Source organism: Capsicum annuum, chromosome 5, assembly GCF_002878395.1.
Source record: "Capsicum annuum cultivar UCD-10X-F1 chromosome 5, UCD10Xv1.1, whole genome shotgun sequence".
In the NCBI taxonomy this organism is placed as follows: Eukaryota; Viridiplantae; Streptophyta; class Magnoliopsida; order Solanales; family Solanaceae; genus Capsicum; species Capsicum annuum.
In genome coordinates this window covers 200174348-200187146 of record NC_061115.1, presented here as the reverse complement: position 1 = coordinate 200187146, position 12799 = coordinate 200174348, and positions in this window count along the sequence as shown.

The following is a 12799-nucleotide window of genomic DNA, read 5'->3' as shown; positions in this document are numbered from 1 at the left end:
ACTCTTTTACACTCATACTACCTTTTTTGAGATTTATAAACTCTAATACCTTGGTTTTTCTTAGATCGAAGGAAAAAATCTCTCTAGAAAAGTAGTAGAAAACTCTTCCCACTCTATGGGCTCTGCATCTGCGCCCCTGTCTACCTTTCACTACTTAAACAATGTATGGGGTACGTCTTGTAGCTGATAGGTAGCTTACTCAGCACTCTTACTGGAAGTCACTCCCATGATATCCATGACTTTCTGAACCTGATCGAGAAACTTCTATGGATCCTTTTCTAACTTAGATCCTGGGAGTAAGGGAGGATTTATTTGGGTGAAGTCCCGAATCCTAGCTGCAGTAGTATTAGCCACTGGATTGGCCAAAACAACAGTTGTCCATTCATTTTGGACAGCTACTGAATTACCCAGAGTAGTGAATGCAGCTCTGAATTCTACATGAAAGACATGCTCATCGAGGGATCTGCCTGAATGGGCTGAGGTGCTTACTGATTTCTAGTTTTTTTTTGTTAGTCCTTTTGGGAGGCATGTTCTATAAACAAAAGGAAGTAACGAATTAGACTTGAGATTTTAACTTGAGCTCATGCTCACTCGCATGACATGAATACTAAAAGAAGGGAAACTTTTACTAAAACATCTTATAACCTTCTGTTCATAAGTGTGGTAAGCTACACACCCATGCACAAGACTTTACTAGATGTGACTTTCAGACTTTCTAGGACTCTTTTAAACCTTAGGCTATGATACCAAGTTTGTAATCCCCCGAGAGTACACTCTGGATGCTACACGGTGCTTACGGCCCCGAAGGACCACAAGTTAACCCATGACTAATATCTGCTATGAGTACTGAAACATGATACTATAGTAAATATGGAATAATAAGCTGAAATAACATAAGGTTCAAAATCTATAAATATTGATAATGTGTATCAACTAAAATAATAATCTGTAAAATTGAACACTATCTGAAAACTAGTTTGAAAAGCCTCTAACTGAAACTATTTGAAAGTGGAGTTGATGGGACAATCCCCCAACTAACTCCATCTACTGAAATAATGAATCTACTGAAATAATAAAATAAAAGAACATTCTCAAATGATAACAAATCACTGGTAATCTACTATTGTTGGATAAATCTGAATCTATCTATGTGCGGTCAGGAACCTGAGCGTTTGAACCTATGATATGAGATATCATAGCATAAAGAAAGAGTATGCGTCAGTAAGTGGAATGTAATGGTATGCTAGATGAGGTAAGGCTGAATGCAAGGGTTCATATGCATGAACAATAACTTACTACATGATATAGAGTAACTAAATATGAGAGTACATAGATAACTGATACTACTGTAAATACTGAGTATGCACTAATGTGCATATAAATAAATACTGTGGCTAAGCTTTTCTGAAGCTAAGTCCTGAGTAATTGATATCTGAAGTTACTGATAACTGATTTATGGATACTGGTTGACTGTATCTAATAGTCCTGATTCTGTAAAACTAAACTAAGTTCTATTTTGAAGACTAAAACTGAGACTGTAGGAGGTAATCATCTAACCGACATGCTCCAAATAAGATAACTGATTTGGGGTCCAACCTATGAACCCAGTTGGAAGGGTATCAGTACCGTACCATGGGTAAAGACTAAAGAGTTACCCTCATCTGGAAGGTACTCTAATGAGAATGATTGACCCCTCATCTGACAGGTAAAAAGCTTCATCAACCCTCAACTAGCAGGTTTGATGTCTCAACCTATGCTGTCTATGTATTTCTGGAATGCAAGGATTGCTTCTAAAGATCACACCCTCTTCTGGTAGGTGATCCCCCATCCTTGGGTTCACTCAGTGTTGAATCCTACTCCCAACTGAAAGACACTGAAATGACTATACTGAAATGGACAAAACTGATACTGATTTTACTAAATTTTCTTGAGTTTTGTAACTGACTGGGAGTACTAGAATTGTGACAGGATTGAGACTATTCTATAACTGGCACTGGCTCTAGATAAAAAGCTAAATTGTCGGGTATTTAATACCCCCAGGACTCGATAGCGTGAAAAATAAAGCATAATATACTCTTGAAAATCAAAACAATGTTTACTTGTCCATAGTTCACTCATAGAGGCATTTAATCAAACACTTGTAATGCATCTACTTATACATAAATGGGGAATACATTCAATCATGTTATAATGGCACTATTTCATTCACATAGGCATTTTATCAAACACATAGGGAGCATGCTTAGGTTATACAATAATAAAAACATATAGTTATCATGGCTACATCAATCAACTTGCAAATTGAAGGGTTTATTATAAAGATCATGCAATTCATCACATACAATGATTAATTTCATAAAAACATGTAATTTAATCATGCACTAAAACCCAACAATAACATGAACATGAATTCAATTAAATTAAAGCATGGAAGTCCATAATTCAACAATCTTGTATTTTGAAAATGGATTCGTGTACTCTATGGGTGAAAGGAACCCATAGATGAACACCTAACATACCTTAATTTGTGAGTTTCTTGAAGTTCTTGGTGAATCCTTTGAGATTGCTCTTGTTTTCTTGAAGCTAGGGTTTGTAGTTTTGAGAGAGAAAACTTTTAATTTGGAGATAAATTGAGTGAGTAATGACTTAAAAACATTTTTAGGCATTAAATCCTGTATTTGGGCATGTTAAAATTATGGAAAAAGACTATTTTAACCCTGGACAAAACCTTTAGTTGCCGTTGAAATTTTTCGAAATAGGCACCTGTCACGATGCGACACTATCGCGCCATATCTCTAAAAATTGCCAACTGGGAAAATGCATGGTGGCGTGATGTGGTGGTATCGCATTTCCACTTTGGTTGGGACCTGAAAGTTCACCGCGACCCAGTGGAATCACGTTGGTACACTAGAAATGGACAATTGTGAAAATAAGTTGTGGCGTGACGCACCGGTATTGTGGTACCTCACTGGAAATTGACAATTGCCATTTTGACATACTCCGCGATGTGCTACTGGCCTGAATGATGGTGTTTAATGACTGGAACTTAAAATAGCAATAACTTCTTACCCGGTTATCAGATTTAGGTGAATTTTATATCGTTGGAAAGATAACTGAAGTTCCTACTCATTAACAAGTTCAAAACTAAAAAATACTGAGCGTTTCAAAAATTTTATATTAAATAACTCATGAACTGAGAGTTAAGTTAATTTTGTGAAATATAGGGTATTACAGCTTAATATAAGGATGTTATGCAACTGGAACCGATACAGAGTTTGTAAAGGTAATCTAAGCATGGAACTGAGTAAATTCAAGAAAAACTATTACCTTAAGCTGAATCTGAGTTTGCTAAAAAGATGTGAGGATACTTGGTCCTCATATCTGCTTCTGCTTCCCAAGTAGCTCCCTCAACGGACTGATTCGGCCAAAGAACTTTGACTAGAGGAACTTCTTTGTTCCCTGGTCTGCGAACCTGATGATCAAGAATTTTGACTGAAACTTCTTCATAAGAGAGACTATTTTGAACATCTATACCCTCTACAGGGATTAGAACTGCTGGGTCAGTAATGCATTTCTTAAGCAAGGAGACGTGAAACACTGGGTGCATTGAAGCTAAGTCTGAAGGCAACTCGAGCTCGTAAGCTACCTTTTCCAAATGGTTGAGAATTAGGTAAGGATCGACATAGAGGGGACTGAGCTTACCCTTCTTGCCAAACCTCTTCACTCCCTTCATAGGAGAGATTTTCAAGTACACATAATCACTAATGTCAAACTCGAGATCCTTTCTACGTATATATGCATACAATTTCTGTCGGTTATGAGCTATCTTAAGCCATTCCCTGATTAACTAAACTTTTTCTAAGGTATCAAATACCAAGTTAGGCCCTACCACTATGGCCTCACCCACTTAAAACCAACCAATGAGAGATCTATATCTCCTTCTATAGAGCGCCTCAAAAGGAGCCATCTGAATACTGGAATGATAGTTGTTGCTATATGCGAACATAATCAAAGGCAAGTGGTCATCCCAACTACCCTTAAAGTCAATGGCACAGGCTCTTAACATATCTTCTAAAGTATGAATGGTCCTTTCTGCTTGACCATCTGTCTAGGGATGAAATGTTGTACTGAGGTGAACTGGGTACCAAAACCCTTTTGGAAGGCTTTCCAAAAATAAGAGGTGAACTGTGTACCTCTATCTAAAATGATGGACAGCAGAACTCTGTGAAATCTGACCAACTCTCTAACATAGACCTTGGTGTAATCCTCGGCTAAATAAGAGGTATGAACTGGTAAGAAATGAGCTGATTTCGTCATCCTATCCACAATGACCCAAATTGAATAATGTTGATGATGAGTATGGGGTAAACCTTTCACAAAATCCATGTTCACCTCCTCCCACTTCTAAGAGGGAATACTAAACTCCTGCATAGCTCACTAGGCTTCTAATGTTTTATCTTAACCTGCTGACATGTCGAGTACTTAGCTACAAACTCTATAATGTCTCTCTTCATCCCACTCCACCAATAGACTTCCCGCAAGTCACGGTACATCTTGGTGGTGCCCGGGTGAATCGAGTAGCATGCACCATGCACTTATATAAGAACCGCTATCTCACACCACCTACACATGGAACACATAGTCTACCATGGCAGCGTAACACACCATCTCCCCCTTGGAAGAAAACCTCTACTTTCTGATCTCTGACTGACTCTTTTAGATAAACTAGACTGGGATCCCTATCCTACTTTTCTTTTACTTCAAAAACAAGAGATGATTCCAAACTATTCTAAACCCATATGCCACCCTCTATTGAATCGACTAAGTGGAAACCTAGTTGGGCAAGAAGATGAACTTTCTTAACTAACTTCTTCTTTCCATCCTCTATATAAGTAACACTACCCATAGATATCCTATTGATAGCATTAGCCACTACATTGGCCATGTCGGAATGATACAAAACACTTATGTCATAGTCTTTCAACAACTCTAACAACCTTCTCTGAGGCAAATTCAAATGTTTTTGAGAGAATTCATACTATAAGTTTTTGTGATCTGTGAACACATCAACATGTACTCCATATAAGTAATGCCTCTGAATCTTTAAGGCAAATACTATAGCTGCTTACTTAAAATCATGAGTGGGATGGTTCTTTTCATGGAGATTAAGATGTCTAGAGGAATAGGCTATGACCTTACCTCTCTGTATCAAAACACACCCCAAACTAACTCTAGAAGCATCACAATATACCACAAACCCATTTAAACTATCTGGTAAAGTAAAAACTGGGGCTGTAGTGATTCGAGTCTTCAACTCCTGAAAACTCTTCTCATAAGAATCTGACCATGGGAACTTGGCTTACTTCTATGTCAATCTAGACATGGGGGATGTAATAAAGGAAAATCCCTCAACAAACCATCGATAATAGCCATCCAAACTCAAGAAAGTCCTGATATCTGATGGAGAGATAGGGCTGGGCTAATTTCTCACTACTTCAGTCTTTTGAGGATCAAATCTAATGCCATCACCGAAAACTATATGACCAAGAAAAGCTCCTGACCTTAGCCAAAATTAGAATTTACTGAATCAGGCGAACAACTGATGGGCTCTGAGGGTTTACAACATTTTTTTAGATGGTCAGCATAATCATGTTCACTACGGGAGTAGACAAGAATATCGTTAATGAATACTATGATAAACATGTCCAAGTAATACTTGAACACGCGATTTATAAAGACCATGAAAGTTGTTTGGGAATTGGTAAGACCAAATGACATGACTAGGAATTCAAAGTGACCATACCGAGTTCTGAAGGCTGTTTTTGGAATGTCACATTCTCTGACTCTGAGCTGATGATAGCCTAATCTGAGGTCTATCTTAGAAAATTAATTAGCACCCTGAAGTTGGTCAAACAAGTCATCAATTCTGGGATGTGGATACTTCTTATTGACCGTGACTTTGTTCAACTAACGGTATTCAATACACATTCTGAGTGAATCATCTTTCTTATGCACGAAAAAGACTGGTGCACCCCAAGGGGATACACTGGGTTTGATAAATCCCTTATCTAGGAGATCCTTTAACTGTTCTTTTAGCTCTCTAAGTTTAGCTGATGCCATTCTATATGGCGGAATAGAGATAGGATGGGTTTTGAGAAGAAGGTCTATTTCAAGGTCAATTTCCCACTTGAGAGGGACTCCAGGAAGATCTTTGAGAAACACATCTGGAAATTTACATGCTACTGGAACTGACTCAAGACTAGGAGTCTCGAAACTAGAATCCTTAACTTAAAAAAGATGTTAGACACACCCTTTAGATATCATTTTTCTCTCCCTTTGATAAGAAATAAGCTGACCCCTAAGTGCTAAAGTACTACCCCTCCATTAAAGGATAGGTTCATTTGGAAACTAAAAATAGACAATTTTGTTTCTGTAGTCAACTAAAGCATAACATGAGTGGATCCAAATCAAAATCCATCATCTCTAGCTCTACTAAGTCTGCTGATGTAACTTTCTGAGATACCATAACTAGACAGTTCCTGTATACCCATCGGGCTATGATAGATTTACCCACTAGGGTAGATATTGAGAAGGGATCTACTAGGATGACTCCAAAATAAACATCTATTTAAGGAGTTACAAAGGACAAAGAAGCTCCTGGATCTAGTAAAGCATAAACATATAAATGGAAAATCTGTAATTTACCAATGACCACATCAAGAGAACTTTCCTGATCTTGTCAAGACTGAAATGCATAAAGCCTGTTTAGGCATTGCCCACTGGTGGCACTAGAATTGGAACCCTACTAATTTGGGCAACTGGACTGAGCTGAAGGATAATTGTACTGACCCTGAGAACCTGACTGAGGACAATCTCTGATTCTATTACCTAGCTTGCCACATTCGAAACACAACCCACTACCAGCCCTACACACGTCCTGATAGTTTTTTCCATATTTTTGGCTAGGATGATTTTCTTGGCCACTCTTTGTCCTTGACGTTCTAGCCCTCTTATTCTCTTTTATTTTCTCTACACTTCTCCTTTTCACTCTGCAGAGCATGAGCCATAAGCCTAGATAGGATGATAGCCAGTTTATTGTTTTGAGAAACTACTAAATAAGCTAAGGCAGTGACAGCAGTCCTGAGTTTGGAGGGAGAAACATTCTCATTTAGGAGATGTACCTAAATGGGCGAAAGTGTTGGCTGATTTCCATTTCTTTTTTCGTTAGCCTTTTTAGGAGGCATATTCTATAAACAGAAGGGAAACTTAGATTATACAGAGAGTTTAACTTGATCTCATGCCCACTTGTACGACATGAATACTGATAGAAGGGAAATTTTTTCTAAAAATGTCTCATAGCCTCTTATCCATAAGTGTGGCCCACTACACACCCATGCACAAGACTCTACTAGATGTGGATTTTAGACTCCCTAGAACTCTATTGAACCTTAGGCTCTGATACCAAGTTTGTAATGCCCCAGGTCTGCTCCCTAGATGTCACACGGTGCTCATGACCCCGAAGGACCATAATCTAACCTATGACTGGCACCTGTTGTGACCACTGAATAATAATACTAAAATAATACAGAAAATAGGTTGAAATGACATAAGGTTCATGATCTAAAAATAAATAATGAATACTAATTAATAAATACCAAAAGTTAAACATCTATCTGAAATAATCTTGCTTGAAAACCTCAAACTGTCTGAACGTGGAGTTGATGGGATAAGTCCACAACTAACTCCAACTACTGAATATACAAAACTATTGAAATACTAAAATTATAACTCTATCCTCGAACTATAAGAACTCACCACTAAATCTGTTGCTGATAGGATGGGCTGCTAAGTACGGTCAGGAGCCCGTGTATCTAAACCTATGATATAAGACATCATAGTGTAAAATAAAGAGTATGTGTCAGTACTTTGAATGTACTGGTAAGCTAAGTATGTTAGGCTAATATGTAAGGGTTCATATGCATGAACAATAACTGACTGAGTAACATGTGTATAACTGAATGAGAGTACATATATAATTGAAATTACTGTAAATACTGATTATACAATGTTGCATTAAATCTAATTTACTGTATTTGAGATCACTGAATACTGAAATACTGAGAACTGAGTTACTAATAACTGGGTGACTATTTCTGACAGTCCTAATTCTGTATAACTAAACTGAGTTCTATACTGAGCTGGGTGACTGTGTCTGACAGTCCTAATTCTATAGAAATGAACTGAGTTCTATACTGAGTTTGAAACTAAAACTTAAACTGTGAAGGTAATCATCTAACCAAAATATCCCTCTTTGAATAGATTAGGGTCCAACCTGTAACCCCAGCTGAAAGGGTGTTAGTACCGTGCCACGGGTAAAGATAAGCTAAAGAGTCACCCTCATCTGGCAGGTACCATGAATGAGAATGGTGGTACCCTAACCTGGAAGGTAAAACACCTTATCAACCCTTAACTGGCAGGTTGATATCTCAACCTACACTGGCTACGTAGTTCTAGAATGCAAGGACTGCTACTAAGGATCACACCCTCTACTGGAAAGTGAGCGTTTATCCTTTGGTTCACTCGATGCTAATTCCTACTCCTAACTAAACTAATTTCTAGATTGTACTAGGCTTGACTGAACTGTTACTAATCTTGCTAACTGACTGAACTAGACTGAGTTCACTGAGTTTTGTTAACTAACTAAATACATTGTTCGTGATACTGAGCTGAGCTGGACTGATACTGAGTTTCACTAAGTTCTGCAACTGACTGAGTACTTTTATTTGTGACATTACTGAGACTGTTCTATAACTACTATAGCTCTAGGTAAACAATTATATTTTTGGGTATTAAATACCCCCAGGACTCGAAAGCATGGAAATTAAAGCATGGCATGATCTTGAAAAACATAACAATAAATACTTGTTAACAATACATTCACCTAGTCATTTTGTCAAACAATTGAGATACATGAACTTGTATATGAATGGGACCATATGCTGATATATCATGATTTCACTATTCAATTTACATAGGCATTCTATCAAACACTTGGAGAGCATAGTTATTTCACATAAGTATAGTCAACACATGACATCATGGATATAATAATCAATTGAAATTTCAAGGGTTTGACATGCAAATCATATAATTCACCACACATTCTAATTTAATTTCATGAAATTTGTAGTAAACCATAGATTAAAACCCATATAATATCATGAACATGAATACAATTAATTCAACATGAAATTCATGAAAACAATTAAATTATAGTTTTAAAAGAGGTTCTTGAACTCCAAGGGTGGATGGAAACCCTTAGATGAACACCTAATATACCTTCATAATCAAATTCGTGAAGATTGATGGCGTGTTCTTGGAGCTTGAACTTGAAATTGGATTCTCTAGGTTTTTGTTCTTGAGAGTATTTGAGAGAAAGTGAGTGATTTTGCTCTTTTGGATGATTAATTTCGTGTTTTGGGGCTGATAAGAAGTAGGGAAATGACTTAATTACCCCTCTGGATGCGAAATTAAATGTGCAGAGATCGTTCCCAATGACGCTCTGGGTGTCACATCGATGGTCGATGTGATAACCAATGTGACGCGTTGATATCACATTGGCTCACTAGAATTTGCACTGAAGGCTAGTGAAAAATCCAGTTCGACGCGATGGGCGATATGACGCATTAAGATCGCATTGATCCACTATTTTGGACTCCCAAACATGCCTTAAACTACATCCAAAAAATCCAAAACTCACCCAATGTGACCTATTAACACACCTGATCATGATTCAATCCAAAGATCGACATTCTAAGGTCATAAGGGTTTTAAAAATCAGATTGCCAACTTAAGAAGGCTAAAAAATAGTACTAAGAATAAATACTTAGCTGAAATCTCTTAGTCTGAAACCTCTTTTCATGCTCTAAAGGACTGAGTTAAGCTAGGATTCTGTGGGTCTTACATATGTAAAGTTGCCCAACATCACAATTTCTTTGGCTATAACCTCCTTATAACTATTTTAGTGTCATTTTGATAGTCTAGGGTTAGAGTCATATCTTATGTTAACTTAGTAAGGTATTCAATTCATCAATTGTATTCAAGAGAGCCCTTCACTCTGGTTCTTGTCCCATTCGATTAACCTCGTATATGAACTTTTTAAATTTCTTCTTATAAACTTGAGTAAATCATAAACCCTATGAAATCATGAAATGTTATGATCCCTTTTGAGACATATATGAAGTTCACGAATTTAATGGTGAATCAATTTTGAAAGTTCTAACCCATGAAGTTCCTTTTTTCTTAAAACCCCCTTTCTTTTTATATTTTTCAAGGAAGCATTTTGTGCTACCTTTCATAAATTGTCTAAGTACTATAATATTCCCACAACATTTATAAAGTTTATTTATGTTATGAACTCATGAATTTACTAGTATGATGTGAGGGCACTAATTTTATATGAACCTTTACAAATCTATTGGATGGTTTTATAATATGGACTTAAAAGAATTAGATGGTTAATTGAGAAGTTGTGAGTAAAAGGAACCTACTATTGGAAACTATGTTTACGGACGTAGGCATGGTTCATTCTATAATTTCTATGACTTCTCATATTCCCTCAGTGAGAATGATTTGGCATACCTTGATGATGTTATATACAGAAGGATACTAATTCATGCGATATATATGATTGGAGCTCAGTTGATCAGGTTTTGATCAGACCAATATAGCTCATGGCGTATTATGTATTGATGTTGGTTATACCATCCAATTCAATAGCTAATTAATGATGCTAACTTGTATTTTACCTTCATAATTGATGATTTATGTATATATTGTTCCATGTCCCTTTGTTATGAGTCTCTTGTTTCAGTTTCATACATGTATACTATGTTATGTTTCCCTTCCCAATTTTAGATACCAATACATTTCATGCATTGACGTCTCTTGTGTTGTGTCAATTCATGATGCAAGTTCAAGAATGTGCACACATGGCGCAACCCATCACTAAATTCATCTACTCCTGTTGGTAAGCCCTACTTTAATATGTTTAGCTCAATTCAATTATTAAGGTATGTTTGGGCCTTGTTCGAGTGAACATTGATTTGTTTTCTTAATGGCTTCATACACAAATATATATTGTAAAAGTTACATATATAACGATATATTTACCAGTATTTACAAAAAATTCCATCCTTTTTTAAAATTTTGTAAAATCAAAACTTTTGACCATTGAAGATACAAGTTAATTAACTTATATACATACTACGGATACATATTTTAATCAAACTAACTAGCACATTTTAAGGGATGTAACGGATAACCTAGCATTAAAACAACAATTAATCTAACTAATTATGATAAAAACAAAATAAAATTCCATGATTTATGGTAATTAGATTGTTATTTCACCATTCTAATAAAAAACCTATCACATAATCTATTTTGAAATAGCATAAACTTCCTATGGATTGTTCAAAAGTTTGGATGACCTCTACTTTTTTTTGATTTGTTAATTTTGTTGGTGTATTTGAAATTACTATTTCAGTGCTGTTACATCATTTCGGTGACTGGGTTGATGAAACCAATTATGTGGGATATAAGAGTGATGGAATTATGATCAGTGAACATGTAACTTAGAAAAAATTGATTGCAACAATTGCCAGAGAATTGGAAATAGACAAAACCAGGAAAAAAATTGAGGCTAGTTAGATTGTTGAAGGAAATGCTTGTCCGTTGTTAATTCATAACAAAATGAGTGTGGATCTGTATATCAAAATTAAGAAAACTGAGCGTGGTTTTGGAACCTATCCACTCATCATCACTACATTAGATATGTCTGGAAGTGAAATTTTGTTTGATGGAAACGTCGGAGCAGTAATGTGTTTGAAAAGTCCATCATAAAAAGTTGCGGAATTAATTAGTTACAAATATGATTCTTATGCTCCTTAGCCTTTGTTGGATAAGAAAGGGAACAAGATCATTACTTACTGCAAACATAGCGATGTTAAGGTTGGACAAATCTATAAGGATAAGGGTACTCTGATTTCTGTTATGACAAGGTTTACAATTAAGAATTCCTTTAATTTCTATGCTAAAAGATTGGACAAGAAAAGGTATGTTATGGTTTTTTATGTATCAATTGTGGTTAATAATCTGCACCTTAATTGAATTTTGTATCTAATTTTTGTCGATTATTGTTTAACATAAATTTTTGACAACAAATTAATAAAGTCGAGATACATTTTTTTATGCTAAAGATATATTTTTCTCATCTTGCATCTTGGTTTATATATTTATGTTTAATGATGTATCTCATTGTGTTTTAGTTTAATCTATATCAACATATGAAGCAAACATAATATTTTTATACTAGATACATGTTGTACAATTTTTTGTGGTTTATGTATCTATTAATCTGTTTTTGGCAGTAAGTGAAGGAAAAAAGTTTGAAGTTTTGTTTTAATTGATTCAGCTATGTCCTACGATGTTGTTAAGAGGATTGTGTTTGGATATATAAAGCATCATATCGGCGGGGGACTAAAATTTTAAAAGTTAGAACTTTCTCAAATATCCACACATGCTCGTTGAAAGATCGAGTTTTTACTCAACTTAAAGCTACAGTTGGGTTTGATAGTGGTTTTGCTTCTCCAAAACATGTCAATTACAAGAGAATACACACTCCGAATGATATAATTGAAGATATTAAAAATGCTTTTGGTGTAGACATTAACTCTTAGAAGGCTTGGAGGGCTAAAGAACGTGCGATTGAGATGATAAGTGAGAAACCCGCGGATGG